A 25,181-nucleotide genomic window follows, 5' to 3' on the forward strand; every position below is an offset into this window, starting at 1 on the left:
TCTTACTGTAATGCCCTTTGGAAGGGCCAGTTTAAAAGTAGTCTGGTATAGGGCCAATTCCTAGTGACAGCAGAGAGAATCAGCAGCCATACAGCAATCTGGCAGGGAATCTGAAGTCTGAATGTCCACACACACACACGTTTGTGCATGTATTTATGTAAACAGGCAATTTCTGTGTTGAACCTGTAGGAGATTGATGCTAGTTTTTAGATGAAATGTTGGTTAGTTGTTTTGAGTCAAGGATGTATTCTCCCATTCCTATAAGGTATGATTCAGCTTGTGTTAACACTTGCAATGCTGTAAATCCAGAGTAACTCCCTTGAAACAGTGGCTTTAGCATAGATTTTACCAGAGCGTAGAGGGGAACAGACTTTGGCCTTGTCTTTTTAAAAGGTATTTGAAGAATTAAAAGGTGGCAAAGATATGGAAGAAAAAATAATTGCTGTGACATATGCAGCAATTTTGCTAAATAGAGGAAGTAAAGATGTCATTTATACTCATTAGAAAAAAAATAGCAATTCTTGGTAACAAAAGAAGCCAAGGTTCCTGTAACTAAATGCATATAAAGTACTTTTTTCTCCTATTCATTTCTTACAACTTGCTTATTTCATGCATTTGACCAACATTTTGAGGGTAGCTGTGGTTGTTGTATCCCCTAGCATATCATTTAGGCAGTTGTCAGTGTGCTGCCCTGGTCGCTGTTGTTATGTATTTGTAGGAGTGCCAGCTGTATGCTTGGCACTTGCTATGCCCTTGAGGATAGCAGCTTGAACAATTGGTGAGGGAAAAATAAATAATATAACACAGCCTCTGCACAGATCAAAACTAAATATATTTAAATAAGCAGCATGTCGCAAGTGTATCTATCTCCCGGGTTCAGGTAAAGCAGGGCTTTTGGGGCAGCTTGAACAGAAGGGGCAATATGGGAAAAAACAAAAGATGAGGGAACACTGAAAACCTGGCAGGCAGGAGGACTGGGGCAAACAGGGGAAAGGAGGGGTAAGAAGTTAAGATAAAGCTTAACAAGGTGAGGGTAAATTAAAAGGGCTCAGAATTACATTGAGCTTGGAAGGTGCTGATGTCTATTATGATTTTGGAGGGAAGCCAATAGTGATGTTAAGAAAGGAATGGGGGGAGAGGAAGGAAAAGAGTTAGGTGATCAAACTTACAGGCCAGGAACTCATGTTTATTTGGCACCACTTTGATTTGTGTGTCTTTGCACATCTGGGAGGCCAAAAAGGAGGGATGGAGGCACGGGATACAACTGAGAGGCAGAGCAAGGGATTTAACTGTAAGAGTGGAGATGAAAGGGTGGATTTTGAAGACACTGAAAAGTGTTGTGATTTGGAAATGGTTTGGATGTGTCTAAGGGGGAAGGAATCAAACACAACCCCCAAATGTGGGCTGGTAATAGAAAGAGGGGTGGTGTTGTCAGCAGCATCAGAAAAGTTTTGGGAGGAAAGATAAGGAGTTTATTTTGGCCCTACTCCCTAAAAAATTACAAAGAATGACAGATTTTCTTGGATAGCTAATTCATATTTAAACAGTGATTTTTTTCATGGAATTAATACAATATTAACTCCCAGCAGCTGAAACAGTTGCCAGCTAATTTAAACCGCTCCTCCATAAATTTCTAAAAGTCCTTATGTTTCATGACATAGCTCTGTTGAAATGGTTGTTAGTTTTTGGATTTTATCAGTCTTTCGCACAGCAGTGGGGTAGGAGAAGTGTATGTATTTTCAGAGAAAAATGTAATTGGAAGAACCCAGAAATTGGAAAGGAAATGTAAGGCAATATGTTAGTATCTTAAAGTACTTTGTGTGTGGACATGCACACACTCTGTCTTTGGGTGGCTAGATTTCAAGATAGCCATATCTGTTAAATTTTCATGGATGTCAGTCTTTCTCTCTCTCTTGCTCTCTCTCTCTTTTTCTTTCTCTCTCTTTTTTTTTTTTTTGATTAGCACAAAATTGAAGTGGACAAGAGAAACACATTTAGTTTTAATCTTAAGAGTAGTTCTCATACAATTCTGAAACAATAAAAGTCTCTTTTCAGCAATGAATTATTCTATACATCAACAAATGTAGTATCAACTTGTACCTAATCAAATACTACTGGTAGTAATACTCTTGATTCCTTCCCGGACCACAGTTCTCAGGAAAATGCTGTTTTTCAGCCACTACTGATATAGCTACATACAGTTCTTTATTCCAAGAACCTTTACAGTAACATGGAAGTTACTGGTTGCAATCTACACAGCTGAAAGTCATTGCTGTTTCTTTCAGGATTGACAAGAAAGTTTAATTTCTCTGGCAGCTGTCAGTTCCAGGGCAACCAGGAGAAGAAACCTCCTAATGAACTGTTATGGACCATCCAACTGGGAGAGTCTTACAGTCATTTTGACAGACGTGTCAATATCATGGCAGCATCGTGATTCAAATGGTAGACAGCATCAAAACCAGGAGATGCCAATACTATCATGGCATTCACAGAACTAAAAAATTAGTGAACTACACATCCCTCACCCTCTCTGTGCCTCTTCTTCAGCCTTCCCCTGCTCCTGAAGTGGGATGGTGCTGCCTGTGCCAGCCATACTGTTGCTTCTGGGGGAGACTTGGGGACAGCCACACTTTTCCATTCCCCCTCTCCAAGAACACCCCTTTCTGATCCCAGGGAAACGCCAAAGCATGTTTGCACCAGTGAGGTTAATGGGTGCAGAATAAGGAGTGGGACGGAGGGAAAAGGAGGCTCCAGCAGCATTTTGTGTTTCAGCTTCCACGCAGAATAAAGTCCCCCAGGGACACGTCTGGCCTCCCCAGCAAAGGCAGATCATTCAAGAAGCAGAGAGGCTATCACAGCAAAGAGATTTCTGTTCTCAGTGGGATACTCAGTAGAAACCGATCTGGTCTGTGCCAGTATAGATCTAAATTCTTAAGCCATGTGGTGTCTTTTGTCTTATTTTAACATATAGATGAATGTACTCCTTCTTTGCAATGCCTTGGTACGAAAGAGAGAATACAGTGCAGTTGAATTTAAAATGCTAAAAAGTATTTGTAAAACTAATGCTTCCTCCAACTGGGAATTGGAGCAATTCCTGTAGTTTCTTGTTAGCTACCCAAGGACAGTTGTGGCTGGTTTGCGATAAGAGAAAATTATTCATGCAATCTGTCTGGAACACAGATTGCATCCTTTATTTTTAAACTACTAGAGGAAGACATCTATGTGAGAGGCAGAAAGAAATAACAGTGTAAAAGTTTTAGTAAAGTCAGCCCCCCTCCCTGCTCCTCCCTCTCCCCCAGCAGATGTTTCCTTGTGCAACATCAGTTGTTTTTCTTTCCTTGACGTTACTATGTGCTATGGTCTTCTTGCAGCATTCATTATTATTATTCAAGAAAATTCAGCTGGGAACCCCCTGCCATTTTTAAACCAAGCATTATTTGCTAATCAGGGCATTTGATATCATTTAAGGAAATCACAGTTTTATTTCCTGCTAAGTTATCTATTAGGTTGGGGGGAAGGGGTTGTAACTGCTGCTGCAACTGTTGTTTTAAAGGGCTTGCCTGCCTTTGCTATATATAAAGTTTTAAGATGCCTGTTTCAAAGGTGTTTTGCTGTAGTAGTGATTTGGGAAAAAGAGCTTCAGAAGGTTTTGCAGATTTTCCTCTTGAATCAGACCGTGCTGTAGCAGCCCTTGCTGGCCACCTTTTGTGGCACTGTGCAGGGTTTGTGACAGGCTTTTCGAGACCAGAGACCAAATACAAATGGCAGCTGTGGGAGAAGCCCCAGAAGGAAAGAAGAGCTGCCATCATCATTTCAGCCCCAAGCTGAAAGTTACTCAGATTATGATTGCTAAACAATTTTCTTTGCAGCACTTACTCTCAAAATAAGTATCCTCAAGGATGTAACTGGGTCACTTACAGTTGTTTTTGCTCCCTTTCTGTTACCGTTTGGAAGTCTTGCTTGCAATGTACAACTGGGTCAAGACCGTGAGGAAAAAAAGAAAAGTCTTGTGGGGAAGTATTTTCAGGGTTGAGTCGAGATTTGTGCAAACATATGCACAGAGGCAGGGCTTAAGGCATGTAACCCCACAGACGTAGACCGCCTGCTATCAGAGGGAGAGGCCTCTGCGTACTGACTAAGACAGATCGACTTCTTTCCACTTGGATGGTAACAAGAATACAGAAGCATGCTAGGGTAGCCAGAATAAATTGAGACTGGAATGCTCTGTGCTTGCTGCTGATAAATGCAAAACAAGAGCCTCTCCATTCATCTAATGTTTCTCTACTAAAGCATTCAACTAAAGAGGAAAGAGGGAGTGCAGCTTTCCTCCTGCTAAAAATAGAACAGCCCCAGCTCTCATCTCCCTGATTTGAAAACAGTGTTCCATGGCAGCATGGCTTTTGCTTGGTGGGAGCAATAGCTCCCCATCTTGTTTCCTTCTAGTCTTAATACGTTTTACCTAAGCATAGCTTTGGTTATTACAGTCATCCAGTCCTTTACAAGAACATAGCTAGTATTTTTTTAAGGAAAAGAATTACCTGAAATGGTTCTATTTCAAAACACAAACCACTGAACTCATTGATTTCTTCTCTTGCTGGATTTCCAGGACTTGTCAGATCAGCTCCATTGTGCTGGGGGATGTTTGGGAACCAGAGCTTACCTTGGACCTGCAAGGTCCAGGACCAGAGCTGACTGATTCAGTCACTTTTTAACCACTACTTCTGTCTCCAAGCTACCTACCCTACCTCTAGCTGTCACTCTGCAGCCTGCACTCTGGTGCGATGACCCTAACTGTTCAGCTCCGTGTTGTCCCCTCATAGTGGTGACTCAACGTCCAGCACTGTTCTAGAGCACAGGTTTTAATGCCAGGAACCACTCGTATCATCTGCAAAATATAGTGCCGGTGATTCCCACATTTAGCTTGTTCAACCTATCCAACCTGTGTTGGACCAACACTAGGGCACCCAGGCACAGTCTGGTTGAGGAAGTTCATCTGTCTCTGTCTCTAAGTTATGGAGGGACAGCTGTGAAACCAGAAATAGCTTCACTTCAGCATTTTAATTGCAATGGCTGGTAAAATCTGAAGTGGACAAAGATGAATAGGAAGCCTAGAGGGAAGGCAGCACATTCATCATCCTCCAGCCAGAATCCATCACGCATTACGAAGAGGTGCTTGAACAATAAAGGCTTCCGTGGCCTGCTCTGTTGCTTTCATTTGCACCGCGCACACATACATATGTGCATGCACACGTATACACACACATACGTGCACACCCCTCAGTCTAATGTCATAGGATTTGTGATGTTTGCTCAGCTTCTTTACCTACATGTCAGCCCTTCCAGGTATAACATATATGCTCCTGGGGAGCAGAGTAACACCACCGTGCCAGCTGAGATCTGTGAGCAGTTGTCCTCCTCTGCTAAAGCAAGCATAATCTTGATTCTGATGAGATGCTATTTCTCATTTACGTCAGTCCTCCTACAGTACTGCTTGGTCTGGGGTCTTTAAGAGAATAAAGGAAAAAGGATGGCTTCAGCAGAGGTTAGGGCTCTTTTCAGATTGCCGTCTGAATGGCCAGGTGTTATCTCAGTAGAAAGGTAACATGTTCTAATATCCACTTCTGGCAGTGTAGATCCCATTACTCAGGAGGTGCCTGAAAACTTTGTATATATTTAAAAGCAGGAGGTGCTTTAAAAAGAAAAAATAGAAATGCAAGTTGCTTGTATGATTTATGTAATGAAGAACATGAGCATGACCACTAATAAGCAAAGTGAAGTGCACCTCAGAAGACATGCAGACCCAGTGGAAAGAGTGTCTGAGTCCAGATGGGACAAAGAAGAGGGAATATAGCTGCGAGGGAGAGCTTTCTATCAACCCAGTATTGTTACTGTGCTCGGTGAAAAGGAGGAGCTGCTCTGAAATGCTGAAGCAGTCCCGACCCAAGCACATTCGTTCAAGCTTGAGACTCCCACGAAGCAGTCCGGAGTTGTTTTGCTCTTGGATCTACCTGCGTGTTAGGAGCAAATCCTTCTCACATCTTAAAACCTGCTCCATCTCTCACTGGCGATGCCATGGAGAAGCAGAAGGCTGTGCTTGGGTTCACTGAGCTGGAACAGCATATTGATATAAACAGGCCTGGGACCTGCTGAAAGAGATGTGTGCTTGGCGATGACACCACCCTGAGTTCAGACTGAATGTGCATCTGTGCCTCATTGATAATGTAATAACCTTCATTATATTTTTGGCTGAGAGCACCTGTGCACAGCTCAAGACGTCAGCCCAGGGCAACCATTTTGATTGAGGTGATATTAACAGCTCTCATTAAAACTGATGACTATAGCAGTGTCCAATAGCACTGCTGTACTGAAGCGTCTGTCAGCATTTCTATTATAAACCTCCATTTTCAGGAGTTAATAACTCAGCCGTAAAAGTTTGCTTAGCTCTGAGCTGAAACTTGAATACAAAATATCAGACTGGGATTTCTTTAAAGCAACACAACTATTACAGTCTAACTTTTACTTTTTTTTTTGAGGAGCTCTTGTCCTTTATTTTACGGTGCAATGACATTCATTTGGCAATGTTAAGAGATGCAAAGAAGTCAAATGTGTTCCTAGGCCAGAATGGGAGAGCTGGAAATGCCTGAAAAATCTTGGGAGTCCATTGGAAGAGGTATCCTCTGTCTGCCCTGAGAGGAAGTCAAGCAGAGACTTTTAGTCTTTAAAATTATGTATTGTACTGCAGAGTCCCTCTAAAATTTGCTAGTATGGTTATCTTATTTTTAATCAAACTTTGGCTTTTTTTGCTTGAATTTCATGTATAGGCTGCACAGTAGTTTTATCTGTCTGGATAACAATTGTGTCAATAATAAGGGGGGAATAATTATTCCAGATAAAGTATTCCTGCTTAACTTTCTGCAGGTAAACATGCTTATTTCACAGTAAGAATATCATCTTCATATTATTTTTCCATACTTTGGAAGTTAGGTTCAAATAATTTGAATGTGGGCGTTCTGATTCTGGAATATGGATTTCTCTACTGAGTTATTCCTGAACAATGTTCTGTTTCAGATATACTTGCCAGTGTGGACAGGCCCTAAAAGATGCCTAGATTAATTTAAACAGGTTGAGCTAATGCATAAATACAGACCCTGAAAATGTCAGTTCTCCCATGCTTAACTTTACTGACAAGAGTAACATGTAAGTGTTTGAAGGGTTTGAATCATAATATTTAATTATACAATTCCTTACAGACACGAAAAGGCCAGTTAAATCCATGGGACTTTGGGGTGTATAATGACTGTGAGACTCCAAACATATGTCAGCAAAGAAGAATGTGGATAAACAGCGATTAGGACACAGATCTGACAAGTAAAAAACCCAGCTGAGTTCTGAAAGTTTGTATTTTGGCACCTGGATCTTTGCCAACACCAATGATTCATACTTGACACCTTACATGGACAGTATGTACTTTAGAGGATATTCTTAGACAATTATGTCCATCTAGGCTAGTCAATATTCCCTTAGGGAAAGGAGAGGGAAGAGGAAGAGAAGAGGGAGCAAATAATGGGAACATTAATGATTCCTGTTATTAGTCATAAATCATAGAATCACAGAATAATTTAAGTTAGAAGGGACTTATGGAGACCATCTAGTCCCAACCACCTACTTGAAGCAGGTCTAACTTCAAAGTCAGACCAGATCCAGTCAAATTTTGACTGTCTTCGAGGATGCTGATTCAGCTAACTCCCCAGGCACCCCTTCCAGTGCTGAACAACTCTCACTGTGAAGAATTTTTTTCTGCATATTGGTTTGGACTTTCTTGTGTTGCAGTTTGTGACTGTTACCTCTTGTCCTGCTGTCACGCATCTGCGAGAACAGTTTGGCTCTATCTTCCCTAAGACCCTCCTTTTTTCGTGGGTGAAGACTGCAGTTAGGTTCCTCTGCTTTCTCCAGGGTAAGCAAATGTGGCAGGTCATGGTCCAGCCCTGCAATCCTCTGACCTTTGCTGCCTTCTCCCCAGTTTATCAGTATTTCTCTGTGCTGGGGTCCCAAACTGGCCGCAGTACTCTGGATGTGGTCCCCTCGGTGCTGAATAAATGAGAATAATCACTTGCCTTGACCTGCTGGCTGTGCTCTTGCTCATGCAACCTCGCATACAGTTAGCCTTCATCACTGCAAGGGTGCACTGCTGATTCATGTTCAACTCATTGTCCAACAGGAACCCTCAGTGCTGTTCTGCGAAACTGCTAGCTAGCCTGTCAGGCCCGGTCTGTATGGGTACATTCTTTGGCGTCTCAGTGTATTGAGAGGTTTTCTTGGTTTGTTTGGTTTTGTTTTTGTTTTTTTTTTTAAAGGCAACACTGAGATGTCCACATACTTTTATTTAAGAAGGAATAGAGAGGTAAGCATAGATAGAAAAATAATTCCCACAGTGAATGGAATTAATGGAATCAATGGAAGAGGGTAATCTCATATACCTATAGGTCACATGTGTTGTCTGTATAAAATACATATATTTGTAGTATTTCATCATACATATAATTTATCTTTTATACAGATAGCTGAAACATGCTAAGCATCCTTTTCATGTATGTGATGTAAAGCGCTGCACAGGGGTATGCTGAGTGTTCCTCCAAATACTTCAGCAAGGTAGGAGGATAAATATTATGAACACCATATAGGGGACAGAAAAACTGGTACAACTCTTTCCTGAGGTCCATGCAATGAGTTGTTAGGTGAGCCAAAAGCAGAATTCTGTAATCCTTCTCCATAGTGATACAACCACCTGTTGCCTAAGCTATGCTATATGTGTATTTTAAATATAGTGTGTATTTACACTTTTAGTAAAAATGTTTTGAAGATGGGTTGAGGAATGCATGAGTATTTGGCATAGTGAAGTTTTGAGTTAACCAAATAGTTCCTATTTCTGTCAGAGAAAAACCTTTTAATACAGGATATACCTATAAATTCCCAGATTTTTTTCCCTAAAAAATCAGAAAATGTTTTCCCTTTCCATGAATGAAAGCAGGATGCAGCTCTCAGTGTTAGAATGGCTACAGTTTACAAGAACAAAATCAAAACAATACAAAACAGAAAACAGCAGTAAAATGAGCAGTGAAGTGAAATAAAGTCAAAAGACTTGGAGAAAGCGGCTGTGATTTGAGGAATGCAATCCTCAGAATGCAAAGACAGATCCTTAAATCTTCCCTTTCTGGAGGAATCGATCTAAATAATGCCTCTGAGATCAGTTCTCCTCAGAGCCAGTAGACTATGCTCATTATTTTGAGTGTTTTATATTAATTCACATGGGGTCTACCAGCCAAACCAGAGAAGTGGGAGAGCAGATCAGCTGCTTGGCGCTCCACTGCAACTGAACCCAGCCAACAAGCTGTTCCTGATGGCAGCAGATGCCCTGCCTTTGCTCTGTGCCAAAGTTAGTCTTACGGACTAGTTGGAGGCCATTCCTTCCAGCTGCAAATTCCAGTGCAGGCAAAAGCATTTGAAAGCAGAAAAATAGGATGCTGAAGCATCAAGACCCAGCCCTAGCCAGTGTTCTCAAACAAGTAAATGACAGAATGATAGTAATCTGCAATATAACACTGCAGATATAACAATTGCTTTCTTTTCCAGACTTCCAGTGCCATTCTCTTCTATTTCAGTGCATAAACACTGAGGTTTTCTTGTCTGGAACACATATAAATTTGCATTTTGCAATGTCTAAATTTTCTTTGATGTAGACTGTGAATGTCTGGGGACAAGGTTCATCAAGGCCATAATCCAGCCCTTTGGAACAGATATTAGCATGGGTTATCACAAGCAAATAATGATGTAAGAAGATTTTTTTATTTATGCTACCTTTAACCAAAGAACTCCTGCTTTCCCTAATGAAGGGCTTCACAAATAGCAAAATTAAGACTATAGCCATCTCCTCTGATGCAGAGGAGACTATCTTGAGAAGGAATCAAACTTTGTCATGTACTTCAGTGAGGTATAAGGTACAAGCACAAACTCTTTCCTTTCTTAAAGCTCTGCATCCCCTCTAAACCTTTGAAAAGAATGCATCTTGAAACCATATGGTAAGTGCGAGTGTAGCCTTGCTCTTGCCTTTGATTAATTTACTTCGAATAATTTACTGTAAGGAACATGCTGACTAGTAGTATACAGGCGGAAAGCAGTAAGTACATATGTGTATGGATGCTCTTGTGTAGTGAGGCATTGGTATTTCTATATTTCTTACTGCAAAAGCATTTTTTATATATAACACTATTTTCCAATTTTCATAAATGGGAATTTTGGAGTAATTGACTTTTATTCAAGCTAGAGAGCAACCAAAGAGTGGTCATACTGTTGAACAGGATTTAAGTGCCCTAGGAGCTCCAGTCCTGATTTTCAAAACTCAAGCATTTAGGCTAAATTGCAATCCTTTCATAATGTTAAGGTTCTTAAGTGTTTAAATCAGTTTTGAAAATGGGACTTGAGTTGCAAGACCATATAACTGCTGCTTTTGAAATGTTGCCTTCAACTTCACTATAACTGAATCACATCATCTGGTCAGAACTCATTTAAAATGTATAGTGTGGTTGGTATCTAATGGCAGAGCTTAATATTTTGTTTATTTCTTAAGAGGATACATTGCAAAACCCATGTTCTTTCTTTAAAATTTGTTAGTTATAAGCCTTAATTTTTCCCTATGCTTACTGACAGTTTGATGGAACCTTAAGTAAGCCTCAGGAATCAATTACTCTGTTTTATATATCATGCTAGAAGTGATTTGATTATCCCTGTGCCTAAAAAATACCCTGCATCTGTCCTGAATTGAAAACAGTTCCACATTAAGGAACATTACATCAGTATTGCTGATATGCTAGAAATGAGTCAGTTGGGAAGTAAAAGCATGGTGCATTTCCAAATAAAATATGATGGATTTGCAAGCAATTAAATTCTTCCTTGGAAGAACAGAGATATACAGGATACATGTTTCATTCTTTAAAAATACCTCATACTGTTCATTAGGGAGTAAGACAGGGATAATGTGTGTAAAGAGTGCACTACACAGGTAGCAAGGAAGTATGTGCTGCATACCGTCAAGGATTGTTCTCTTCAGCCTCATCCAAGTAAGTGATAGATGTTCAGTTAATGCAAACTCTCATCACGGTCTCCTCTTTCAGCTGAAAATATGGTCTAACATCTCTAATCATGTTAGTGCCTAGTTGGCCTTATACTTTGAAGTATCAAGTTCTAATACGTGTTTTAGGTTTGTTCTTACTGTCCAAGAGTCTACAGCTCTGTAGAACCAACATGTATTTGTGATTCCTACAATGCAGTTCTTACTCAAATTGATCTGTCTTTGGTGTGTTCAAAAAAGTTGTTACATCATGGGGATTTTTACCTCTGTCAGGTAACCACCTGGTGGCATTGTGAGAGCAAAGTAGTCAATAATGCTTCAACATTTATTAACAAAATCCAGTAGCAGGGTAGTATTTTCATAGCCCTTTCTCATTTTAAGATGCATGTTTGATTGACTTAAAAACTTTTCACCAAAGAAAACCTCTTTTAGCAAAGTAAAATGCAACATGTCTGTATCTGAAAAAAATTAAACTGTATAAAGCATACTTAAATTATTGTCAAGTCCTTTGGATTTCCTACTTTGTTTATTTTTCTTCTCAGCAGTTTGATGTATTTAAGGACCAACTTATACCAGAGGTGATTCAGCAAAGCATGGAGCATTTTGCCGTAGCTAGTCATTTGCTTTGAAGTTGCTCTTGACTGTTTTAACCTTCCCTCGAAAAGTTAATGAGTAAAGTTACACTGCTTTGCTATTTTAGTTCATTGTTTTGACATTTGCATGTAAAATCAAGTTTCTTCTTGGCATCTGAGACAACAGTGACATAAATTAAAGTTCAATTATCTAAATATATGTTGAGTTCAAAAAGCAGTTAGCATGAAGAGAAGTGGGACAGCCGCTTTGTTGATTGCTTCTGGATTATCTGCTTGGGACAAGCCGAGACAGTAGAAGGCAATAGGCCCAATTTTTAAGGAAATGAGGCTGTGAATCAAAGATTGACTCCCTGCAGGAGGTATAAGTTACTTACAGTGACTAAAACCACATGAAGGATAGGGAGCCAAGTAGCTGACAAAAGTGGAAAAAAGCATTTTTGTCAATTCATTATAAAAGAAATAATGAAAACTAAGGAGATTTCAGAAAGCTGGGGTAAGAGACACTGGGAAACTTTCTTCCTTTCCTTTTTCCTTTCTTTCTTTCAGAGCTGTCAGAAAAGTGGGAGCAAAATCCCATCTAGTCAGCTACCACTTTCTTTTTTGTAAGTACATTGATCATAAGTATTGTGACGGTGTTAAGAGAATATATGTTACATGAGATTCCCTTAGCTGAAGTAACAATATATATAGCCTGTTGGCCAGGAGGTGATGTTTTCTGCAGAGAATCCAAAATTTTGTTGGGTTTTGAGAACCTGCCAGCAATCCTTAAGTGATGTCAGATTTTCATGTATGCCAAAAATGACTGCAGATTGCCACGGGACCATCTTCCCCTTCTGATCAGTCAGACTAAGACTTTTTTTTTTTTTTTTTTTGGATAAACTTACTTGTCTTGTAATACTGAAAGACCAACAAAATTTATTGACAGAATTAACAGATTACCAGTGGCTCAAAACATTTGAGTAGTGGGTCACTGAGAATTGTTAAGGAAGCAGATTAGTGATTAGGATTATTTTCCATCTGAAAATGCAGATCATTCCAGATCAATAGGAATGGAAAGTTACTTTCTGATGGTTGTATTTGTCTTGTCCTTGAATTTATTTTTGATCAAAGCTAAGTACCTGTTTATTGTTTTTGACTTATTGGCACTATTGCTGACAATCTCATCATGGAAGAGGAGTACAAAGAACAAAGAGATAGCACTGTCTGAGGGATGAGATAGGGAAGTGTTGTCTACACAGTGATCAGTCTTTCTGTATTACTTATCGAAAAGGAAGAAAATTGTTACTTGAAGGTTTTTACCACTGCACAACCTGGGGTTTTAAGAAACTCTAATGCACAATTATTAATTTAAGCTGAAACATTAAAACATTTGGGAGGAAAAAATGCACTAATTTCTCTACAATTAATTTTTTTTTGTATGATTACCTGGAACTCACAGAATTTTACTTAAAATCTTTGCAAAATCCCCCAAATTTCTCAAGTTACTCCTAGCCTTGCAGGCTTTCCAAATTGTCATTTAGCATTAGTAATTGCTGTTCTGTAGTCAGAGAACAAAAGAATTTCTAGTTAGCAGAAAAATAGCCAATAGTCTAAGTATTATTTTATTTAATTATTCAGGTATGAATTATTAACAGGAAATACGTTCTCATTAAAGGACCAAATGAAGGTGCCATGTAGATTAACAGAGGAAGAAAAAATGATGCAACTATGGGGTGCTGTGCTGTCATGTGAAGCAGTTGTACCTGGTCGCTGTATCGTCAAAGAAGGAGACTGCCCCTTAGCTTCTCCCAGAGAAAACCACATTGGTCATCTGTTAGATGCGATAATTAGGCTTTTCTGTAGAAAAACACATCAACATTTATAGAACTTTTGCTTATGTGATAGTCACCTAGCTGCACTGTCCATGCCCAGCACATCTCATTTAGTAGCTCCAAAATTTTCTATCGCAAGCTGTGAAAGTTCATGGATGTTGCAAACTGATTTGCTCAGATGCACTGTTACACCACATACACAGCTGGCTGTTATATTCCCTGTTCTAATATAACTAGAACACAATCTTGCAAGGTACAGTATTTAAATGTGGGTTTAATTTTAATCACATAAATAGTTGTATTGAGATCACCCACATTTTTGTTCTTAATAACACGTGTAACCATCCTGTCGGACTGACAGCGCAGTACATTCCAGCATCTTGTTAGATCATGCCAGTGTTTTATATCGTTTTGTAGAACCAAGTGACAGAAACCATGTATGGGTTTGCCTGCAGTATGTGACCATATCAGGACGTCCAGCTGTAAGACTACTGTTTCTGCTCACAGTTATGGGTTTTTTTTTCTTTTTTTGGTTGGTTGGCTGGCTGCAGCAATTTTTGTTTGGTGCATATTGAACCACCATTGCATTGGCTGAGGAGTATCCAAATGTTTAATTCTGTGCCTTGACTCAGTTGTAATCATTCTCTCCCTCTGGGGTCTTTCCACAACCAAAAGTAACACTATCGGTACTAACAATGTACACTCAATTTTTTAAAAGGTCGATGCTCAGCAAACACTAGCTTTCCAGTCTTGATTGGGGAATGTAACATTAATGAATAAGGATAATAATCCAGATCATAATTTGTGACTAATCATATCACCAAAACTTTCCATAACTTGTATATCAATGAATATCCATATCTTGAATACTGATCTTATTATCAAAGTTTTTGCTGAAAAAATAAGACACATTTTCAACAGGAAATATTGATTTTATATTGAAACAGGTGGTCTTGGTGCTTATTTTTTTACATGTTAACTTCAGGAATAGCCATTTATTTTATTTATAAATATTTGAATCATTTCTACCATCTCAACACTTATAAAGTGGTAAGATGTATTAATGCTGCATTTTATTAGTTTAATACTGCGTATGTTTTATTAGTAATCAGCCATGCCAAATGATTTGCAAACAGGTTGCTGACTTAGAAGCAGATGACTGCAGCTATCAAAAGTATTTTTCATTTATTCATTAACAGACCAAATGATATAAAGGACATCTGAGTGTCAAGTACTGAGGTGTAAGTTATACACTCCATTACATTCTGTAATGCTTTGAGTCTTGTGTTTTAAAACTCCACTTGCTTAACAATCCACCAATATTTTAAAATTCAGAATATATGTAATTTTGGACATGCACATAAAAGATAACAAATTACACTTACTCTTTCTTTTATCATTATTGTCAGCCTCATTGCAATTACTGATTTGTCAAACCAAAAGGTCTTTGGTCTGCAAATCTTTTAATCATTTTCAGACTATCAAACCACAGGGGAATTTAAATTTGAGAACTTTCAAACAAATTACTAGTGGCATTTTAAAATTTACAACAGAAAGAGAGATAATAAAATGATATCTAAAGGGAAGGCACTAAAAGGAGGCCCTGTGGTTGCCTTTTTCCAGTCTGTGGAGCCTGTGTCTCTGTTTGGGAGGGTTTGGTAGCCCTGCTAACAAACAATGTCAGGCTTGCTTAAGCTGCATCTCTCATTTCCTTAGGGTAAATTTCAACCTGAACTAGTCTCTCTGAAAACATCCAGTTTATCTAAGTAGTCTGTAATCTTTTCTTTTTCCTAATCTGACCTGAATTCTCACCCCTTTGTCACTCATCTTAATTGTGTTAGACACCTGATAACAGTTAACATTGTTAGTGAATCAGAAGCAATAAAGTCTCTAAATGCTTTAGCAGTTTCTGTAGTGCCCATTCCTGGCTTTACATTCCTGTTGACCTGTGGATCAAAGCTTTTCTTGGTCCCTACAGTTAATCTACTGTGCTTCCTTTTTTGGCATACAAACACAGGAAATTTACAGCTAAGGTTGCACTTTAATTCAAGCGTAAGATATGCAAGAACAGCAAAGATATGTGCCCAGTCGTTAGCCAGTAATACCATACAGTAACTTACATTTTGACCGATCTGTAAGGATGCTTTTCTGAACCCTATTTAAAAAAGTAGGGCTTTTCACTTTTGCCCAGGATACATGATTATTTACTGTTGTTCTTCACATGCCAAAGTTCATCTGTGAAGAGAATTTTAGAAAGCGTATTCTTTAAAGAAATCAAGAAGAGCTGCTTCTTTTTGACATGGATGACAGTTCTCTTTAATCTTAAGGGTTTGGAAATTACAGCCCTAACAAAATTCCCCATTCAAATAGTTGTTCCTACCTGTTGTACACAGCTGCAGTGCACAATCTTGGCTAATACAGTGATTTTCTAAGCCAACTGATCTTCTGTCAGGCACATAAGGTGTGCAAGCACTCAGAGCAAACCTCATCAGCGAATCACAGAATCACAGAATGGTTGAGGTTGGAAGGGACCTCTGGAGATCATCTAGTTCAACCCCCCTGCTCAAGCAGGGTCACCTAGAGCACATTGCACAGGATTGCGTCCAGGCAGGTTTTGAATATCTCCGGAGAAGGAGACTCCACAACCTCTCTGGGCAACCTGTTCCAGTGCTCTGTCACCCTCACAGTGAAGAAGTTTTTCCTCATGTTCAGACGGAAGTGTCTGTGTTTCAGTTTGTGCTCGTTGCCTCGTGTCCTGTCTCTGGGCACCACTGAAAAGAGTCTGGTCCCATCCTCTCGACACCCTCCCTTCAGATACTTGTACACGTTGATAAGATCTCCTCTCAGCCTTCTCTTCTCCAGGCTAAACAGGCCCAGCTCTCTCAGCCTTTCCTCATAAGAGAGATGCTCCAGTCCCCTAATCATCTTTGTAGCCCTTCGCTGGACTTGCTCCAGTAGTGCCACATCCCTCTTGTCCTGGGGAGCCCAGAACTGGGCACAGTACTCCAGATGTGGCCTCACCAGGGCTGAGTAGAGGGGAAGGATCACCTCCCTCGACCTGCTGGCAACACTCTTCCTGATGCAGCCCAGGATACCATTGGCCTTCTTGGCCACAAGGGCACATTGCTGCCTCATGCTTAACTTGGTGTCCGCCAGCACTCCCAGGTCCTTCTCCGCAGAGCTGCTTTCCAGCAGGTCAACCCCCAACCTGTACTGGTGCATGGGGTTATTCCTCCCCAGGTGCAGGACCCTGCACTTGCCTTTGTTGAACTTCATGAGGTTCCTCTCCGCCCACCTCTCCAGCCTGTCCAGGTCCCTCTGAATGGCAGCACAGCCCTCTGGCGTATCCGCCACTCCTCCCAGTTTTGTATTGTCAGCAAACTTGCTGAGGGTGCCCTCTGTCCCTTCATCCAGGTCATTGATGAAGGAGTTGAACAAGACTGGACCCAGTCCTGACCCCTGGGGGACACCGCTAGCTACAGGCCTCCAGCTAGACTCTGTGCCGCTGATCACAACCCTCTGAGCTCTGCCATTCAGCCAGTTCTCAATCCACCTCACTGTCCACTCATCCAGCCCACACTTCCTGAGCTTGTCTATGAGGATGTTATGGGAGACAGTGTCAAAAGCCTTGCTGAAGTCAAGGTAGACAACATCCACTGCTCTCCCCTCATCTACCCAGCCAGTCATTCCATCAGAGAAGGCTATCAGATTGGTTAGGCATGATTTCCCCTTGGTGAAGCCATGCTGACTACTCCTGATCACCTTCTTTTCCTCCACATGCTTGGAGATGGCCTCCAGGATGAGCTGCTCCATCACCTTTCCAGGGATGCAGGTGAGGCTGCCTGGCCTGTAGTTCCCTGGGTCCTCCTTCTTGCCCTTTTTGAAGACTGGGGTGACATTGGCTTTCTTCCAGTCCTCAGGCACCTCTCCTGTCCTCCATGACCTTTCCAAGATGATGGAGAGTGGCTTAGCAATAACATCCGCCAGCTCCCTCAGCACTCGTGGGTGCATCCCATCAGGGCCCATGGATTTGTGGGTGTCAAGTTTGCTTACATGATCTCTAACCCGATCCTCCTCCACCAAGGGATCACTGCCCCACACTGTCAGGAAAATATCGCCGAATTCCATTGTATGAAAAGTTAAGTGCTCTTCATGCATGAGGACTTCTTTGCAAATGTTTTCCATTATCTAAACTGTTGGCTCAGATCCACCGACACTAGTGATGGTGGGAGTGTAGTACAAGTGGTGAATATTTTTGGTCTCTTTTCATTTTAATAGATTTCTCATGATATTTGATATTTTTGCTAATCCCTAGTTACTGAGTATAGTGATTGCATGAGAAAGACAGCTTTCACTAAAATAAGTACATGAAAAGTTGCAAGTTGTTGGTAAAATTCAGCCCTTACTGTTGCAAAGAAAGCCTTGAAAACCTTGAACCTTTGCACCTCTGGAGGTACAAAACCTAGGATTGAAAATCTGTCTCTTACATATGAAAAAAAAAAGTCTGTTTAACAACAAATACATGGACAAACAGGAACCGTTTCCTCGTCTAACTGACTACACGATACTGCTTCATTTTGGTATCTAGACTTAACCACTGCAGGCTGGCCTGTAGCCACCTCCCCTTGTGCCACAGCCGGGGGGCTCAGTGCTGCGAATGCCGACAGTAGCATGGGCGAGCACGGCCAGACTGCTTATTCTGTGAACGAGACTTTCAACAAACCAAGTAATTCTTCAGGAAGCGATGCTGACCACAGGCAGAGTTACCATTGCCATCCGGAGGAGTTACCTGCATGGAGCAACAGGATGTCCTTCACCTGTGAGCAGCAATATTCCTCTGAATCAGTTCTGAATCAGTGCTCCAGGGGGCCCTGCGCTGCAAAAAGTCTCTCTCCCTTTGAGTCATCGTGTGCATACAGGGGGTGTTGTGCTGCTGCAAATACTGTAAAGCTGGCCCCTGATTCCCTGCATTAGATCACGTATCATGTGGGTAACTACCTTCTGCCTGTCCGCAGCAAGTCCCACATACTTCCCAGCGGCCGCCTCTGGTTTTTACATTTGTGCTGAAAGGGGCCAGTGTGGCGCAGCGCTGCGCTGCTCAGCAGTTGTTGCGTTCCACCCCAGAGAGGATTACATTTCAGCGCTGAAGGCAGTGATCCTACTTTATCGTACATAAGTGTCAATTTAGACATAATTTCTCAACTCCTTCAGAAATTCTGAAGTGCTGTAACAAACATAAGATTATTGGGGGGGTGATGTTTTATTTAGACAGAAGTGAAGTGTTTTACTTCAGACTAAGAGGAAAGCCGACATGCGAAGAGTGATGAATTTTATGTTTGTTGTAGTTACATTTTTGTGATTGTTTCCAGACTAAAAAAAAAAAATCAAGTTAAAAATGACCCAGCAGGAGCTTGGAGTGTTTGTGAGTTGTTTCTGTTTGTGTTGTGGTAGAAGGAGAGAAGCAGCCATTGATTTCATCTTCGTGGGGGGGGGGGGTTGTGGTCTCATTGCTTAATAGGTTTCAAAGTAGTTTTAGTACACCTCTCAGAGGAATCCTGGTCTCAGCCAGATTAGGGTGCATCTGTGCTGCTTTTCTCTTCTCATGGTGCTCCTGCCTCTGTCTGCAAAACTGATACACGTTGCAAAGGGTGAGAGCAGCCGATTCAGTTAGTTGTGAAAAGTTTGGACTCTCCGACACCTCTTACTTCCTTTAAATGAAGTGTGTTTCCATATCACTGATCAACGGAAATTCAGACTTCCACCTTTTCTTTTTGTTGCTTAGCTTCCAGCTTTCCTGTGTCATGTTGCCTCTGAAGTCGTACAAGAAAAGCACCCTGTCATTTTGACAGTTCCTGGCAATCAGATAGGCCTTTCTCTAGGAGGCAGCGAGAAGAGTTTGCACTTGCAGGATTCCCCGCAGCGGGAGAAGAGGATTGAAACTCAGAGCTTCTTCGCATTTAACTAACCTCTGGAAGCACAGGCAGCTCGTGATAAGGTTGTGGGCAGCTTTAATAACTTTGAGAAATAATCATTTGAAAGTTGAGGTTTTGGAGTTGGGGGAAAGATTTGTTCTTTCTTTAGCCATACCAGACTTTGGCTGGTGTATGTAATTGTAGATACAAGACAGTTTTCTGGAGTGAAGGGAGGGAATGCAGTGAGTAAAGCTTGGCTGTTATGCTGTGCGCATTTGGTTTTGTATGTTAAGATTAATAGTTACCGAGAAAGCTCATGGAGCAAGCCTCTCTGACTTCTTCAATTTCCTACAGATTTTTATAAAAAGCTTTCCTAGATTTGTCTTGTTGATAGCTGGAGTTTAAAAGAAAGAAAACTGTTTAGTCTTAACAACAGCGATGATGCTTCCTTCAAATCCCTTTAAAAATACCAGTGTGACAGACTTGGGACACCACTTAAAGATGCAGTTAGAGACTGCCGCGGTTGTAATTGTGGGGTGTTTCCACAGGGCACTATTTCCAAGCTTATAAAAACTGTGCCTAGCCTTATTTAGCTTTACAAGGCTTTAGCTTCGTTCTAGCAGAACTGTATAAACCTGTTTCCCCCCCCACACACACCATGAGAAGGAGTGAAAGCTTAAAGAGGGGGCCCAGCCATTAATAATGAATGCCCTAACTGTGTACGCAAATCCTACTTCTTGTGTATATAATCAAGTGCTTTGGCTGCGATTTCACATTCAGTAGTAGCACTGTTTAAACTCCCAGGAGCAACCGCCCCTCTGCCCCCTCTCCCATCCCAGGCTGTGACAACAAAAGTGTTCATGTGGCTTCCTGATGGACCAGATCATGGAAGCAATCTGGCTGAAAAATGACTTATAATTTTATTTTGGGATTTTTTTCTCCCCAACCAGACCAGCTCCTTCCTACATTTCACCACACAGCTGCATAAATAGTTGGTTTTGGCATAGCACAGGGCAGGAGTGGGGACAGGCACAAATGGCTGAAGAGGAAGGGGAGCAAGGGCTGTTTAAACTCTCCTTGCCATCAGAGAACTGCTCCAGGAACCACAGTCTCAGCTGCATGACATATAAAAGCACAAGTCTGGATTACCAGCTGTCTTCTGTGCGTGAATGAAGAATTTATAGAAAGTCAGGAAGCCATTGCAGGCAAGTAGGAGGCTCCCCCTGATCCTTTGCCTTTGTGAGGACTGCTCTCAGTACACCATTGCTATGAGCGTGTTTGCTTATAGCTGTTCAACATTGTGTTGCTGAATACCTTCCACAAGCTGCTGCGTGCCTCCAAAAAGCAGCATTAAGATGTAAATAAAAGTAATGATCAAAATGGGTGGTGCTAGCACTTCTATCCCACAGACATCATGCTCTTGTCATTAAGATCAGTTCTGTGCAATATGAGATCCAGGTCACCTGGCAACATAGATTTGTCCCAGATCAGACTTGGGCACATGGTTACTCCATTAGCCAAAGCTTGCAAAACAGCATGTATTTCAGACTTATGTTTATGCTGGATTCAGAGGACAGACAGTTCCTAATCTGACATGAAGCCTGCCAGAACAAAGTTATCCTTCAGAAATATTTTAAAACAAATTAGAACCAGAAATGTAGGTTTGAACAGGTTCAGTGTTTATGTCAGATAACTAGGTTTTGTGTTGTTTCATTTGGTACTAAGTGCTCTGGAATCAGATTTACCACATTTCGTGACCATGATGTGATATTCTGCACAAGAGCTATAAAAAGAATGAAAGCAAAGCATCTCCCCAGCTAACAAACGTTAAAATCCAGCTAATAAACACTTAACCTCCTGCTCATGAAGTCTAAAATGCAGTTTTCTCCATCTTTTTAAATGCAGCAGACTTTCAAAACTGTTCTGAGAAAGTTGAATGTTTGCATTATTAAGAGTTCCTTGTTTTGTTTTGTTGTTCATCCTCTTTTACACAGAGGGAGATGATAGTTAATTTTGGCGCACACAGCAACTGAGTGAGAGCAACATTTCTGCATCTTAATGAGTCAGGTGGGTTTTTTTCGGATGCCCAAGAAAAATGTTTTTTATACAATGAAATTTGAATTAAGCTGTTGCAATTTCGGGTTTTTAAAACCATTGATGGAGCTGGTTGTATTGCAATCTAGGTGGACACATTATTGGACTGAGTACCAGCCATGTGACTGCATTTTATTAAACAGAGCATTTTGCAGAATTCTTCTGGAAGAAAAACTGGCTATGTGGGTCTGTTTGGACACTCGGAATGATGGCAGAGATGAACAGACTAAATTTTCACAGAGTACCGTCCTACAGCTTGCAGAAAGCAATGTACAAACCCTGGAGAACAGTCAGGGAAAAGAGAGGCAACAAGGTCCATCCAGCTCCAAAAGGCGCATCTGTGAAAAATTACATAGCCCAGATGGTTGAAATGGTTTTCGCATTTATTGCACATGTAGTCTGGTCTTAGCTATCTCCAGCATAGTCATTCTGTTGATCTATGGTAGTTATTCTCCCCTCAGTGCATGAGCATGTTTCCCATTCACATAAAGAAGAGTTATGTCTTTGCATCCAGAGACAGTGGGATTTTATTTGTCTAGTGCTGTAGCAGCTTCTCTCAAGACTGTTTTCTTCCCACACTCTTGGTTTTGCTAAGCTGTCCTGAACTGTGTTTTCTTTTTTCTGAACTGTTTGAACTTTTAGGTGATAAATGTTAGTAAATTATTGGACAAGGTGAAACAGCTAGAAATGAAGTCCTTAGTGAGTTCAGCCATCTAGGTAATGCAATCTAAAATATGAGAGGTAGCTAGAAAGTGAGAAAAAAATCTTGAAGTTTTGCACTGTAGAAGCAATTTCATTTTATGGGATGATAGCACCACATTTTCCCTCTCCTTTCCTCCGATACCTATCAATGAGGCACTTGATTTGTAATATGCAGGAAAGCTTCCTCTTATTTAGAGGAATTTTGTGTTATTTAGCTATTTTTTGTCAATTGCTTTTAAAATCTCAGTCACAAGGTGCTATTCAAGCAGTACCGGTGATGACTAGGGCTATCATTGCTTAAAGAGCCTCTGAGCCATAGAATGCGGGTTTCTTTTGTATACAAGTTTAGATTGTTTAATTAATACAGTGCAATACTGATTACAAAGGTGTCTCAGGTAATACAGACTTATTGCAGATCCCCAAGCGTGTGCAAGTAAATGCAATCACAATCCATCTGATTTTCGGGATTTTAAGCAGGAGGTTTCAGAAAAGTTACCAAAGAGATAACTGTCTTGTGATGACTAAGCATTCATAGCGACATTGCTATTTGGTCCTTTGATGCTGGCTCTTCCTATCACTGTGAAGCAGAATTCACCAAGCCTTGGCTTGCTCACCCATTAATAGGGAACGTGAGCGAGGTTTAGGCCGTCATGAGATGGGTTAGTTTTAACCTACTGATGATGTGTTGCTGCAATAGTAATTCTCGTGCTGTACTAGCAACCTCAGGGTCTCCTTTGCCACCTCCAGTTTATTACCCCTGTGTTACACCACACTGTTGTGGTGAAGCGTGGAGACTGTGCTGCTGACTTAACGTTAGGTCTGATGTACCAAGCTCCTCTGGGCCAAAGGTTTGAATCCCACCCAGTTGGCACAGTCATTTCTTCTACCTCCTGTGCAGTTCACTTGGTTACAGATGTGCTGGGATTAGGAAGTTACATACTCTGTCCTCCCTGTGCTCTTATGGAAGTGTCATAGATGCGTCTGTCCCCCTCTTTTTTTTTTTTTTCGGTAGGGTGGAAGCAGGGAGAGAGGAGTAGAGAGAGAAGAGGAGGAGAGGAGGCAACAAAACTTTTTACTCTGCTGCTGCTGTTATGGAGCCCCCTTCTCTGCCTTTCTGCCCCTTCTGCCATTTTTCTTTACTTTCTCTGTCTCTTCTCCTTGCAGTCCTCACTTTTTTTTACCCAACTCTCTGCCTGGTTAATCAAGCAAGAGGCAAGCAGCCACTTTAAGAATTATATAGTTAAAGATACCAGAGGGAGTCAGAGAAGATTTCAACAGCATAAAGTCCAACTTAGAGTCAATTGTGACGTGGGAGACACGAGCTCCCTGGTATCACGGCACATCCGTTAGTGTCCCCTCTGATGGTGGCTGCATAAGTCCAAGCCAGCTAAGAAACTGGTAGGGTTTTGCATTTCTTCATGCAGAACCAAGCACCTAGCAGGGTGTTTGGTCACCTTAGCTCTAGGACAACTTTGCATGAGGCTATGGATGTTGCTTTTGTGCATCCTCTGCCCTGGCGAAAGCCAGTATTGCGTCAGCTACTCCTGTGCTGGGTGAAAGCAGTGCTTGCCCGGCTGTTCCCGGCTGCCTCAGCAAGCCACCTTATCAGCGATTTAGAGAGAAGCAGATTAGGGCCATTCACACCAGCAGTTTCCTCAGTATATTTGAGAGACTGATAACTTCTGGCAGAGTGGCAGTGACGCCCGCCAGCAGGCAGCAATCTCTTTCTCTGGCGAGCCGTTTGCCCTGTGTGCGTGTTTACCGCCACAGGTGTGGCTCCCTGTTCCCAGAAACCCGGCCGCTGGCGGGAGTGTCCCAGGCCAGTCACCGCGACCTGTCTGGGGGCGAAGCTGGCCATCCCCCCCGCAGAGCTGCTTCTGAAAAAGATCTAGGAGAGGCATTACTCAACAGCAGCCCCTTCCTTCTTCGATGCCCTTGTGGCCCTGCTTAAGGAGCATTTACTGAAAGAGCCAGGCTGCGGCGGGTGGCAGCACTCACCGGTGATTCCTGTGCGCTGCCTGGCAGCATTTGGAGAAAGGGGCTGGCTTGCAAGAACAAACTGGACCAGGTGAAGAAACAAGAGGAGGCATGAGAATAGCTGCCTTTAATTCCAGGCCTTCGCATTTCAGTGCTTCCAGTAAAAAGGCAGGGTGCAGCTTGAGCAATCCTGGGGTGGGTGGCGGGAGAGCGTGCCCCCCCCCCCGCCCCGGGTGTGTGGCCAGCAGGCACCACGCTGCTGCGAGCGCAACCACAGCCACGCGAGGCAAACATGGTTTGAGCAACAGCACAGTGCGAGCGCAAAGCGCTGCACAGCGTTGAGTGCCCATACACAAAGTCGGCAGGCAACGCTAAGTATGGGCATCTCCTTAATCCTTATTTCCTGTCCTCACTTTCAGGTGAATTATGAAAGCGAAGCTCCACTCTGTATGAGGATTTTTAAACATGGCTGTGAATGTATATTAGCTCGCTCGGCCCAGGGTACAGTGAGCTACTGAGAAGGAGTGTTTACTGAAGTGTAGCCTGGCATCCTTATCCTTCCTTTGCAGCTGCTATTTACCAGACAGCATTCGCAGTGAATGTAGCTGGCAGCAAATATCGTCTAAGAATGAACTGGACAAGTGAAAGAAATTTTCACGCTAACTGTGTCACAGACATTTGAAAGTACTTCACACGAAGGGGTATTTTTGTAACACCGAGTTAAAATAACATTGCATGAAGCTGGCTCCATTAAAGCGAATTGGCCGTCAAAATGTTCGGTGTTCTTGCTCTGGGTCCCCTGGCTTGCTTACAGATCCGCTGTGTTACACTGCGTTAAGCAGAGAGCATCTCAACCCTGCCGGTGCGTTGTTTCGCAAACATGGCAGCAACACAACTAATTCATCTGAGCTGGTGAGCGGGGAGGAGATTTAGAATTTTTCTCAGCAATTAAAGAAACAGAGTATGA

The 25,181-nt window shown here is 41.7% G+C and overlaps 1 protein-coding gene across 1 annotated transcript in view; it reads left to right on the forward strand.

Moving 5' to 3' along the window:
• SASH1 (SAM and SH3 domain containing 1) overlaps positions 1–25,181 on the forward strand; it is a 600,683-nt gene that overhangs the window by 419,367 nt on the left and 156,135 nt on the right. The window lies entirely within an intron of this gene.

The sequence above is a fragment of the Apteryx mantelli genome, chromosome 3, assembly GCF_036417845.1.
Source record: "Apteryx mantelli isolate bAptMan1 chromosome 3, bAptMan1.hap1, whole genome shotgun sequence".
Classification (NCBI taxonomy): domain Eukaryota; kingdom Metazoa; phylum Chordata; class Aves; order Apterygiformes; family Apterygidae; genus Apteryx; species Apteryx mantelli.